The following is a 13,232-nucleotide window of genomic DNA, read 5'->3' as shown; positions in this document are numbered from 1 at the left end:
GGAGATCCGGGGTCAAGCCCTGATCAGGGAAGATTCCCCTGGAGAAGGAAACGGCAACCCACTCCAGTATTCTTGCCCGGAGAATCCCATGGATGGAAGAGCCTGAGGGGTTCCAGTCCATGGGGTCACAAAGAGTCAGGCATGACTGAGCATGCACGCACGCACAGTCTTCTAAGCTCACGTGGCCACCCAGCCTCCTCACTGGCCACCCGGCTACCTCGTTTGCCCACCTCTGACTGTTCTCACAGCAGTCAGAGCCAGGCCTTCGAACACAAGTACTGATGTGTTCCTCTCCAACCCAAAAGCACTCCATGGCTTGTCACCACACTTAGTCACCCAGGGTTGGTTTCACTCCCACTAAGTCCCTGCATGGTCCACCCTAGCTACCCCTCCGAGCACTTGCCCAGCATGCTTCTCTGGGTGGCTCTTCTCTGGACATACCCACCTCACAGCTGCTTCCTCAACCCTGAGCTCTCCAGCTCCTCAGTGTTCACATGGCCCCCCATCAGTCCCTGGTCACATGTGAGCCCTCAGAGGGGCCTGGGTAAACACTCCGTCTAACCAGGATTCTGAATCCACTGCTGCCCACCCTCTGCCTCTCACTGTACTTCACATGATCGCACAACCTATCAAATCCAGTTATCTTCTCTTTCCTCCACTTGAAGGTCACTCCCACCCAGGCAAGAACCTTGTCCGTTTGGTTCCACAGCAAACCCCAGTGCCTAGACTTGTCGGTCTCAACCAGTCTAGGGGCAATTTCACCTGCCCCAGAACACTTGGCAATGTCTCGAATTCAGCTGTCACAAGTCGGGGTTGGGGCCATGGTTGCAACCCCCATCAAGTGGGGGGAGGCCAGAAGATGCTGCTCAACATCTTCTGGGGCACAGGATGGCCCCCCACAGAGAGTCCTCCAGCCTCAAAGCCCATAGAGTCCAGGGTGAGGAGCCCTGTCCTAGACACACAGCAGGGACCCAACAAACACTGGCAGAACAAAGAAGTAAATGAGGGAGCGAATGAACAAAAGAACTTGGAGGCTCAAGTCTCATACGAATGTCCCTGCAGTTCTCAGGGATATCAGTGGGCTTTTCTCAGAGGACTAATAGTTCCCTTAATTTTTCCTCTAATTTATATTTAATGAGTACTTACTCTGCCACGAGTTATGTGCTAGGTTTACATTGGTGAGCAAAACACTCACAGTTCCTGTGTTCACAGAGCTCATAGTGCAGGAAAGAACATTCTGGGGACTTTCTTGGAAGTCCAGTGGTTAAGACTCCATGCTCCCACTGCAAGGGGCTCAGGTTCAGTCCCTGGTCAGGAAACTGAGATCCCACATGCTACACGGCAGGGCCAAAGGAAACACTCTGTTAGAGGCATCTTGGGACCTGGAGGGTTCCCCAACTGTGTTACTATCGGTCATGTGACCTTGGGCAAGTCACCTGACTTTTCTGGACATCTCTTGGTCATATGTAAAATATAAGAGTTGCTTTGATCTCGAAGCTAAGTCCCAACATCTATACTCTGTGCATTTAATTAATCCTGAGTGAGTGAATGAAGTCACTCAGTTGTGTCCGACTCTGCGACCCCATGGACTGTAGCCCACCAGGCTCCTCCATCCATGGGATTCTCCAGGGAAGAATACTGGAGTGGGTTGCCATTTCCTTCTCCAGGGGATGTTCCCAACCCAGGGATCGAACCCAGTTCTCCTGCATTGCAGGCAGATGCTTTAACCTCTGAGCCACCAGGGAAGCCCATAATTAATCCTAGAGAGGTCTTTTCCTCTTTGGCATTTTTACATGAGCATAATACCATGAACACAGATTACAAAAGATTGAGGAATCCACATGCCCATCAAAATGAGACTGGTTAAGTAAACTTCCATACCGTCTACACTCTGGAACTCAACTGTAAGTGAGATGATGTAAAACAGCCTCCAAAGAATGAAAAGAAGCAACGTATACCAACTGCCTCCATTCTCTCTTTAAAAGTACTTTCACAATAAAATGAAATGAATGAATCACTGCTACGTGAAACAACATGGATGAATCTCACAATCATGCCTGGTGACAGAAGCTGGATATAAAAGTATAAAGATCACAGGACTTGAGGTATATGAAGTTCAAGAACAGGTAAAAGTAAACTGTGCTGACAGAAATCAGTATGGTGGTTGCCGGAGGATTTGGCTAAAAGAGGACAAGATGGAGCCCCCTAGGAGTACTGAGAATCCTGATTTGTCAAAATCAGCTGAATTAAGATCCATGCATTTCCCTCCATGCAAATTACATCCCAATGAAGAAAAAAGAGAAAGGAAAATGCTATACACATTCTACACATGGGTGTCTTTGCACAGACATTTTCAGAAACAATATATAAGAAAGTCATTAGTGGTTGCCTTTGGAAGGGGGATGAGGGACTGGGAATGAGAAAGAGACTTCATTTCATTTTCATAACCTTGATCCTGTGGGAAGTTCGCACAACCAGCAAGTATTACTATTTCAATAGAAAACAAGTCATTCAAAAACCACCACGTTCTGCAAAGAAAATCATCCCTTCTCTTAGAAAGGAAAACTCATTTCCAGTCACCCTTTGCAGATACAGTCAAGCAAGGGTTTGATAATAAGGCCTTTCCCACCACCCACTTGCCAGAGTTTGCCAAGTGCTCACATACATCCCCTCCTCACTGCTAACTCACCCTCCTAGGTCTGGTTCAGGAGGGCTTCTGGGTGAGCTGGGAACTTGCAAGCCAGTAGGTCTCAACTGGGACCTCAGGTCCCTGCAGTCAAGGGCACCTTGAGCTCAGGTTAAAAATGTTCCCCAGATCTCAATCAGAATCCCCCACAAGCCCAAGAGTCTGTGTTTCTTTTCTAGCTTCTTTTAAACTTTTTATTGGGCACATTTTCAAATACACAGCACATTATGGAGGAGAGTCTAATGAAACACACCAATCAGACTCCATCAGTGTTCCTATTTAACTGTATTGGCCTCTTCGCACTGTCTCTCCATTCAACTGAACCATTTAAAAGTTAACTACTGTTACCATAGGTGCATTATATGTGGAATCTAAAAAGAAATGATACAGATGAACTTACAAAGCAGAGACTCACAGACTTATCAAATGAACTACTTGCCAGGGGGAAGGGATAGTTAGGGAGTTTCGGATGGACATGTACATCCTGCTACAGTTAACATGGATAACCAACAAGGACCTGCTGTACAGCACAGGTAACTCTGATCAATACTCTGTAATAATCTTAGTTACCAGAGGGCAAGGATGGGGGGAAGGATAGTTAGGGAGTTTGAGATGGACGTGTATGCTGCTGCTAAGTCGCTTCAGTCGTGTCCGACTCTGTGCGACCCCAGAGATGGCAGCCCACCAGGCTCCCCTGTCCCTGGGATTCTCCAGGCAAGAACACTGCAGTGGGTTGCCATTTCCTTCTCCAATGGATCAAAGTGTATACACACTGCTATATTTAACATGGATAACCAACAAGGACCTACTGTATAGCACATGGAACTCGGCTCCATGTCATATGATAGCCTGGATGGGAGGGGAGTTTGGGGGAGAATGGATACATGTACATGTATGGTTGAATCCCTTCCTTCACTTTCCACCTGAAACTATTACAACATCGGTAATCAGCTATCAGTCAGTCAGTTCAGTCACTCAGTCATGTCCAACTTTTTGCAGCCTCATGGACTGCAGCATACCAGGCTTCCCTATCCATCACCAACTCCTGGAGCTTGTTCAAACTCATGTCCATCAAGTCAGTGATGCCGTCCCAACCATCTTATCCTCTGTCATCCCCTTCTTCTTTTGCCCTCAGTCTTTCCCAGCATCAGGGTCTTTTCCAATGAGTCAGTTCTTCGCATCAGGTGGCCAAAGTATTGGCCAAAGTAATCAACTATACTTCAATACAAAATAAAAAGTTCAAAAGAAAAAATAAATTACTGTGGTTCTCAAAGTGTGTCTGAGATTCCCAAGACCTTTAAAGGGGTCTGTGCTGTCAAAAACATTTGTATAATAATCTTACATTATTTGCCTTTTTCCATTCTCATTCTCTCAGGAGTGTACAGTGGAATTTTCCAGAGGCAACATGACATGTGATATTGCAGCAATGAATGCAAAAGCAGGTTTTAGAATTCATCTGTCTTCTATTCAGAAGTACATAAAAGAGAGCTCCAAGGCATTAAAAAAAAAAAAAACACTTTAAAAGGACCCTATAGCTCTCATGACACTTCAGCCCTAAATACTTCAGCATGCACCACTGAACAATAAGACTCTTCTACATACACACGTGTCAGTTATCTTCTGCTGTGTAACAGATTAGCCTAACAGAGGACAGCAGGAAACAACCATGTCTCATCTCACTGTTTCTGTATCAGGAATCAGGAGTGACTGAGCTGGGTGCCAACTGCACCGTAAGATTATCACATCTAATCAAACTTACAGTAGTCTCCTCATGTCATCTACTAGGCAGTCACATACAAATAACCCAGGTATCCCCAACACCTATTATAGATGCCTGTCCAGGCCAGGATCCAGTCAAGGGCACAAGTTACATTTGGTTACTGTCATAGACTGAAAGTATCTTTCTGGAATTCATATAGTGAAATCCTAAACCCCAATGTGACTTGGACTGCAAGGAGATCCAACCAGTCCATTCTGAAGGAGATCAGCCCTGGGATTTCTTTGGAAGGAATGATGCTAAAGCTGAAACTCCAGTACTTTGGCCACCTGATGCGAAGAGTTGACTCACTGGAAAAGACTCTGATGCTGGGAGGGACTGGGGGCAGAAGGAGAAGGGGACGACAGAGGATGAGATGGCTGGATGGCATCACTGACTCGATGGACGTGAGTCTGAGTGAACTCCGGGAGCTGGTGATGGACAGGGAGGCCTGGCGTGCTGCAATTCATGGGGTCGCAAAGAGTCGGACACGACTGAGCAACTGAACTGAACTGAACTGAATGTGATGATACTAGGAGGTGAAGCCTTTGGGAGGTGATGAGGTCATGAAGGTTGAGCCCTCATGATGGGACTAGTGCCCTTAAAGAAGAGACCTCATGTGTGGATCTGAGAGTTGAAACATCTAGAAGGCTGAGCACCAAAGAATTGATGCTTTTGAACTGTGGTGCTGGAGAAGACTCTTGAGAGTCCCTTGGACTGCAAGGAGATCCAACCAGTCCATCCTAAAGGAGATCAACCCTGAATATTCATGGGAATGATGCTAAAGTTGAAGCTCCAATATTTGGCCACTTGATGCAAAGAGCCAACTCACTGGAAAAGATCCTGATGCTGGGAGGGATTGAGAGCAGGAGGAGAAGGGGGTGACAGAGGATGAGATGGTTGGATGGCATCACTGACTCAATGGACATGACTTTAAGCAAACTTCGAGAGATGGTAAAGGACAAGGAAGCCTGGTGTGCTGCAGCCCATGGGGTTGCAACGAGTCGGACACGACTTAGCAACTGAACAACGACAACAAGACAAGACCAGAAAGCTAGCGTGTTCTCTTCCCACCATATGAGGACACAGGGAGAAGATGGCCCTCTGCATCCAGAAGAGAGCCCCCACCAGAATCCAACCATGCTGGCACCATGATCTCAGACTGCCAGCCTCTGGAACTATGAGAAATAAATGTCTGTTGTTGATAAGCCACCTAGTGTGTGGTACTCTGTCATAGAACCAGAGCTGCCTAGCACAGTGATTCTAAGTCTTATGTCTCATTTGATGGAGAATACGCCTCCTTTTTCATTTTCTTTCTCAGTATTGCCTGCGTGAAAAGACAGCACCTGATAGCCCGCCCAGGGTGCCAAGCCATTCTGGGGAGGAGGTTCCTGGCCAGCTGCGGGTGCCACCTGCAAAGAAAATGGCTGGAAGTGGACAAAGGAGGCTGTCTGGGCCCTGGCCTCTGCACACTGGGCCTTTCTCACTAAACACCAACCCTCTTCCCAGGAGAGTCATTTTTATGGGGCCGCAAAGAGGCAGAGAGAGCGAGCTGAGAGCAAGGGAACTGGAGGAGGGACACACTGCAGTGCCAGGCCCCCGGAGGGACAAGGATAATTTTTCTAATCATTCCAAGCCTCCTCCCCCAAACCCACTGCGCATGGCCCTCATCCTGAAATGCAACTGCCACCCTCGCTTCCCGTCTCCCAGGAGTTCCCAGTGTGCTGACCCTTTACCATCCATCTGACCCCCTGAAAACTCAAAGCAGCAGGACCAGCAGGAACAGCAGCCCTATTTTATGGATTCGGCAACAGTTCTGGGAGTGGAAGTGAGGCTCTGCAAAGTGTCAGAGCCAGAGCTTTAGTGGTCAGTCCTGCACTGAAGCTTAAAGGGCAAGACCGTGACCACCACCACCTTCGGGGGCCAGACGGGGACTCTGGGGGCAGCTGGCGCTGGCCTCCTCCAGCCATACGTGCTGCCAGCATCTCTCTGCCACAACGGGCAACAGCACCCCCGTTATCTCCCTCCCCGCTTGTGACACCTCCACCCGGTCCTGCTATTCCCACTTCTGCAGATAAGGATGGTGACTCTGGGCTACTCTAGTTCCAGACATGATGGTCTAGTGCTTGTGTTTTTTTGTCTCTCCCTGACACTCTCCCTTCTGCCAAGCCAGCTTCCCAGCTACAACTGGCACACACACAGGCCTCCCCTTTTTAACAGAAGCTATTTCTGGAACCCCACAGCAGAAAAAAAAAGCCTTCACACTGTGTTTCCCAATATATACACCATCATGAAAGGGAATCAGATCTCTGACCGAGGGCTCAGCATGAAACAACTCACAAGAAAATGAATTCTAGAATACTGCGGCCTGAAGAACACTGAGAGGTCATCTGAATCAACAATTCTCAAGCAGGGGCAATGGAGTCCCATGATGGGACAATGGCAGGGTCTGAAGACATTTTTGGTTGTCACAACTAGGGGCATCTAGTAGGTAGAGGCCAGGGGTGCAGGTGAACACCCCCACAACAGATTTCTCCAGCCCCAAATGTCAACCTGCCAAGGCAGGAGACGGGGGTTCAATCTCTGGGTCGGAAGATCCCCTGGAGAAGGAAATGGCAACCCACTCCAGTATTCTTGCCTGGAGAATCTCATGGATGGAGGAGCCTGGTGGGCTATAACAGTCCATGGAGTCAAAAAGAGTTGGACACGGCTGAGCAACTAGACAATGACAAGATGTCAATAGTGTCAAGGCTGAGAAACCTTGATATAATACTCCTCGGTTACTTTGAAAACAAGAAAACTGAGGCCCAAAGGCACAAAGTGACTTGGTCCAAGTTGCACAGTCCCAAAGGCAGAGGTGGAGCTAGGTCTCTGCCATCTATCATCTGCTCTGCTCTGTCTAGGGTTGGGCTGGGGGAGAAAGAAACATGGGAACAAGAGGATCATAAAAGTCTTATAGTCAACCTGAGCCAAATGAAGAAAACTGCAGTAAATTTAATAACTAAACTACTGTAGCAAAACATCAGGGTGTCCAATTGCTGAAAGAAACGCCTTCTTCAATTATCAACTAAAACAGCATTGCTTTACTGGTCCTCCAACAATTGCTGGATGGGTCAAAGGATACATGGTGTGAGGTCCAGTACAATTTAGCAATACCACAGCTTCCCAGGGGATCACGTTTTACAGGTAAGATCGACTACATTCTCTTCCTAAGGGTACTGCATATATCCCGGCCTCATATGTGAAGGAGAGAAAGGAATGCAAACACAGGTGGGAAATCTCAAGTGTTCATTAAAATCACACCCTGTCCTGTTAAAATTGAAGTCACCTGATTCCCCCTTCATCTGTCGCTGCATCATCAGCCCCTTCTTCCAGCAAGCAAATTATTTAGCAAGGGAATTAGAACACTGAAAAATCATAGGGTTTGGTGTTCAGCTCCACCACCTTCTAAAGACCATTTTGTTCTTAAGAGATATAACTGGTTTGCCTTCTCTTACACGTCTATTGGAAGCTTTATTTTAATTGGATACTGTTAATTTTTTAAAATCTATTTAAAACACCGGGATGAAACAAACATTTCTGACATATCCCCTTTAAATGCTACAATCTTGCAAAATAATGCAAAACAATTTAGACAGAACATCTAGCTCTTCAATTGCTAACCAGTAAGTTTCCGTTCCATTTCAAGCAAAGCAGCTTTGGCTTTGAAAGAAATCAGGCTAAATACGGAGAACAAAACAAACCCCTGTAAGAAGAATTAGTAAATGTGTCATTATTTAGGAATCACTCTGACAGTCGGTAAACAGTTGACAGTTCTCTCAGACAAGCCCCTCTCTCTCTTACAATGCATGTATTGTGATCATTCCTGATTTTTTTTCCCCCTCCTGCGCAGGAGGCCGGGGTCTTTCTGTCTGGCCCCAGGCCACTTTCCTGGGATGGATGGGCACAAGACCCAAGTCACGCGTGAGCCTTACAACAGTCGTCCCCCACTCCCGCCCCCGCGCCCCCCTGATGCCTGATGCCTGATGCCTGCAGCAGCCCCAACAGCCAGAGACCCTACTTTCGTTTTCTGGGGTGCCGACGGGCTGCAGGGGCTTCGCCTGCAGAGTCTCTTACCTGCAGTGCCGCATGGCGCAGGCCGGTCGCCCACCTGCACCGCATCCTAGAGCATCCTTTCTTCAGCGCGACGGCTGCGAGCGCGCTGACGTCACCGGGAGGCGGTGCCCACACCGCCACGTGACGCCCTAGGGGCAAAGAGGGGAGGGTGGGAAGACCCTGCAAGTGAGGAGGGAGTGGCCAGGAAGCCCCGCTCTGGCCTCGGTTCTGGGCGGCTTGTTTGATGTGGGCAGCTGGCCTAGACTTGCATGAACTGTGGGAAACAAACAGCACACAAAAGGGAAGACTCAAATGATTCCAGGCTCCACGCAGGTAATAGGATTTCAAAAGAGCTAGCAATAAGGGGATTAGTAATGAAAGGAAATGATTTAGTCTTTTATTTTTCAGTCTTCATCAAATGCAATGAAGAACTAAATAAATCTATTTTGTGCAAATCAAAATGACAGTTAAAATATGGAGTGCATATACATACTTTGCACAGAGGGTCCATGTTTCAAATGTACATCAAAAGCATTAATCTGAAGTATATTCATTGTGGCATATAATACTAATTGCACTATAATGCTATTAATCCATAACAAATACTGCATGCCAATATTAATGTGGTTTTGAAAAAAAACGGTGCCATCGCATATTTATACTTCTTACTTGAACATTTGATGATTTAAAATAAAGTGCTATTGCATGAACGTTGTACTTGTGTCTGTTTTCGTAAATCTTCTGGCAAAGAATTTAATCTCTCAGACATGAAAGTTAATTCCCAGTAACTCATTATTTCACGTTTTCTAATTTTTATCACATTCTGCAGAAGTGAATCATCTCACTATTTCAGAAAATATGTACAATGTCAATATTTCTCATTCACAACTGAAACAGCCTTGCCTAGAAAGACTTAGAAAATTCCAACTGTGACCATTTCGTAAATTTGAAATGGCATATTTCAAACTTAAACTGTGAAAATATCAACTTTCTTGCCAAACCGCATAAACGTTTTCGAAATGTGAAAGGGCAAAAGCAGGAACTGTTTTTATTTGATTTCCAGCTTCATATAGATTAGTTGCTTTTCGTTTGAGTTTAAATGGCAATTTTAACATTCCCTTCGCTGGCGCCCCTGAAAGAGATGTGAAATAGATTGTTTTACGAGCAGGCCAGGGTTACTTGCTATTTATTCTGGCAGCTTTCGTGTCCTTCTATATTTAAACCTGGACTCTTTTACCACCATTCCCTCCGGATTAACCGAATTTCTGTTAAGAAGGTCAGTCTGTAATTTGGCCCTTGCCTCTCACAGCAATCGATTATTTTCAACTCAACTTAAAAAATCTACAAAGTGGCCACATGGTATTCTCGGGCCCTCCTCTCATCTGTTTTTCTGAGGGATAAGTAACTTACCTTCTGCTTTCAGCTTCGTGGGATATAAAATTTAAATGCTACCATAATCCCCTGCTCCAGTGGGTTGAGGGTCAGACAAGTTCATTTTCCTGCCAAAGGCAAATGTCGATTTCAGCCTCAGGCGCCCCGGGCCGGCCCCACCCCCAACCCCCCCCCAACTACCCCCCGCCGAGAGCCAGTCTGGGAGTATCACGTGCTCCACCCAGCCACTCAACCCTACCCAGCCGGCTCGGTCACCTCGGAGGCTGGCCCTGCCCATTTCGTCCGCCTCGTACAGCCGGTGCGTTCGGGTCCAGAGAGAACTCCGCGTCCCCAATACGGGACGCGCAACCCGCTGGGACTGGGCTCGGTGGACGACAGTGATGGGCGTTCCAAGAATCAATGGCGGTGGGGCCGGGGATGATCTCTATTATGCCCTCCGAGGTCTGAAATGATTTGCTTTGTGCTTTGACTTAACGGAAATGACTAAAAGTCACCTTCCTCGGCGTGGGGCGATTTTTTTTTTTTTTGTCAGTAGGTTTCACCTCTTCTCCAGGTGATTGCTCAAGTGTGAAAAACATTACAGCAAACAGGCGATTCAGGGCGCAGTAATTTTCAACAGAATGAGGTCACTTCCGACATCCTCCACCTCCACCTATGAAATTATCCTTTAGGCAGAGGTTTACCAAAATAAAAACAAAAACAGAAAACAACACAACTAAAGCAAACAAATATAAAAACAGATACAACCGATAAAAATGTAAATGATCAATCTTCCTGATAGGCTGTTTAGCAATTCCTACCAAAAGCCTTGCAAATAAGAGCAGGCCCATACAGTGGGCCAGGAACTTGCTCCAGGGGGGAAAAAAGGGAAGGAATGGAAACAGTTGTGAAAGGAAAAACTGCTGCAATATTATTTATGACCTCAAAGCACCAGAAGCAAGTTAAGTGGCCAAAACCAGAGGGTGGGTTCAGTTGTGAGACATAGGTACAATGGAAGAATTAAAATATCCGGTAGCAGATATTTTTTGACCTGGAAAGACATTCACGGTCTATTAAATGAAAAAAAGCAACTTCCAAAGTATTATGTGCTGAATGATGGAACGAATGTATGTCTGTACGTGTTGAAGGGAAGCAAAATATGCCACCCCAAATATGTCACTTGGCATTTCGATTTTTAAACAGTCTGTGCAAAATAGACACTGACCTTCCTTGGTCCCCCTAAAAGCATGTGAAATTACCCTCCCTGTACCAGTAGATAAAAGGAATTCACCTCCTGGAAGGCTGTATAAACAAGCCTTGCTAACTTCACTAATTTGCCAGCCTACTGGGACCCTCTTGTTTCTCCATTTTGCTACATTGTTTCCCTGTCTAGAAGGTATAAAAGCTGCCTGCTTTGATGACTTCTTGGAGTCCCCTACAGTAGGAAATTAAATTTATTTTTCTGCTGTTAATCCATTTTGTATCAATTTAATTATTAGACCAGTCAAAAAACTGGGAAGAAGGGAAAAGTTTTACATATGTTTTATATATGAACATAGAAAACAACTGGGAAGCATATTCATTAAAGTATCACCCTTAGTATTTCATTCATTAGTGAGATTAAGGGTTTTTCTCCTTTTCTTCTTTTTGGCTTAGCTGGTGTTCTAATTTTCCTATGATTAACCTACAATGTGTTTGTAACAAGCAATTGCTATTGCTTGTTGTTTTTTTTTAAGCACCGTAGGAGACATGATCATGGAATATGTGTATTTTGCTACTTTTTGATGCATATTTCATGACTTGAAGATTATCGATTTTAACCTCAGGAGAGAACAATTCCTAGTCATCTGAGTTTGGCATCACGGACTCAATGGACGTGAGTCTGAGTGAACTCCGGGAGATGGTGATGAACAGGGAGGCCTGGCGTGCTGCGATTCATGGGGTCGCAAAGAGTCGGACACGACTGAGCGACTGAACTGAACTGAGTTTATTCTGCCAATAAAAATGTTTAAGAAAGAAGGTGGCAACTCGGAACTGGAATTACCCTTTCATCCTCTGTAGGTTCAGCCTTAATTTCTCATCCATATAAAGTCACTCCTTATTCTGCTCTGTGTGAAGATTCAAAGTTAGCTGTTACGATCCTTCCTAAAAAGATTCTTCAAACACTTGTGTAATAACCTTTGAGTGTTAATTTCTCCATATTGGTGCCTTCTATTTTCTTCACACATTTCTACTTGATAATCCCTTTGAATGTGTTACATTTTCCCCCTCTTATCTGCTGCTGGGACATTTGGTAAGGCCTGGGGACAGTTGGGGTTGTCGCAACTGGGTGGGGGGGTTGGGGGGTGCCAAGAAACCTTGCATATAAAGTATAATTTGATGCCCCGAATTTTCCATTTCACAGCCTATTTATTTATTTATGGCCACAAGGCTTGTGGGATCTTAGTTCCCAGACCAGGGATCAAACCCAGGACCCCTGCATTGAAAGTTCTGAATCTTAACCACTGGACCATCAGGGAAGGCCCTTCCAGTCATTTTTTTAAAAATATGTATATAATGTTGTTATCTCCATTTTCTATTTTAAAAAAACAATTTTATTTCTTTATTCACTTGTGACTATGCTGGGTCTTCTTTCTGTGCAGGCTTTTCTCTAGGTGCAGAGAGTGGTGGCTTCTCTTGTTATAAAGCACAGGCTCTAGGCACGCAGGCTCAGTAGTTGCGACACACTGGCTTAATTGCTCTGGGGCATGTGGGATCTTCCCCAACCAGGGATCAAGTGGATGTCTCCTGTACTGGCAGATAGATCCTTCACCACTGAACCACCAGGGAAATTCCCCTTCCTGTTCACCGTCATATAACATGCTGGAATCTCTGTTTCATGATAATCCCTTAAATGTGGTACTGCTGGCACAGGGAAAGTCTAATTGCCTGTATGTGTGTGTCTGTGCTCAGTCACTCAGTCGTGTCCCACTCTTTGTGACATCCCCCCTGGGCTGTAACCATCCAGGCTCCTCTGTCCATGGAATTTTCCAGGCAAGAAAATACTGGAGGAGGTTGCCAATTCCTACTCCAGGGGATCTTCCTGACCCAGGGATCATACCCTTGATCTCTTGTGTCTCCTCCATCGGCAGGTGGATTCTTTACCACAGCGCCACCTAGGAAGCCCTAATTGCCTGTATATTCATAAACTATTTCAGAATCAGTGCACAGGAAACTGTGAACAGTGGTCATCTCTGGAAAGCAGAGCTTAGTGGCTGGGGCACCGAGAGGAGAGGAAAGTTTTCATAGACATGGGAACACGTAACACGATTTAAAATTTAAAAA

At 45.9% G+C, this 13,232-nt stretch overlaps 1 protein-coding gene across 4 annotated transcripts in view; it reads right to left on the bottom strand.

Moving 5' to 3' along the window:
* CLCN4 (chloride voltage-gated channel 4) overlaps positions 1-10,410 on the bottom strand; it is a 73,459-nt gene extending 63,049 nt beyond the window's left edge. The window contains exons 1-4 of one of the 4 annotated variants that reach the window (XM_070289722.1): positions 10,185-10,391; positions 9,948-10,036; positions 9,207-9,669; positions 8,559-8,811 (exon numbers count right to left, since the gene is read on the bottom strand). The gene's annotated coding sequence lies outside the window, so the exon portion shown is untranslated. Of the gene's footprint in view, positions 1-8,558; positions 8,812-9,206; positions 9,670-9,947; positions 10,037-10,184 lie in introns of all 4 variants that reach the window. The other 3 variants (XM_070289721.1, XM_070289723.1, XM_070289724.1) reach the window with 3 other exon arrangements.
* Positions 10,411-13,232: the final 2,822 nt, after the last annotated feature.

Source organism: Ovis canadensis, chromosome X (genome assembly GCF_042477335.2).
Source record: "Ovis canadensis isolate MfBH-ARS-UI-01 breed Bighorn chromosome X, ARS-UI_OviCan_v2, whole genome shotgun sequence".
NCBI lineage: Eukaryota > Metazoa > Chordata > Mammalia > Artiodactyla > Bovidae > Ovis > Ovis canadensis.
The sequence above is the reverse complement of the archived record's forward strand: the minus strand, read 5'-3'. Positions and strand labels throughout refer to the sequence as shown.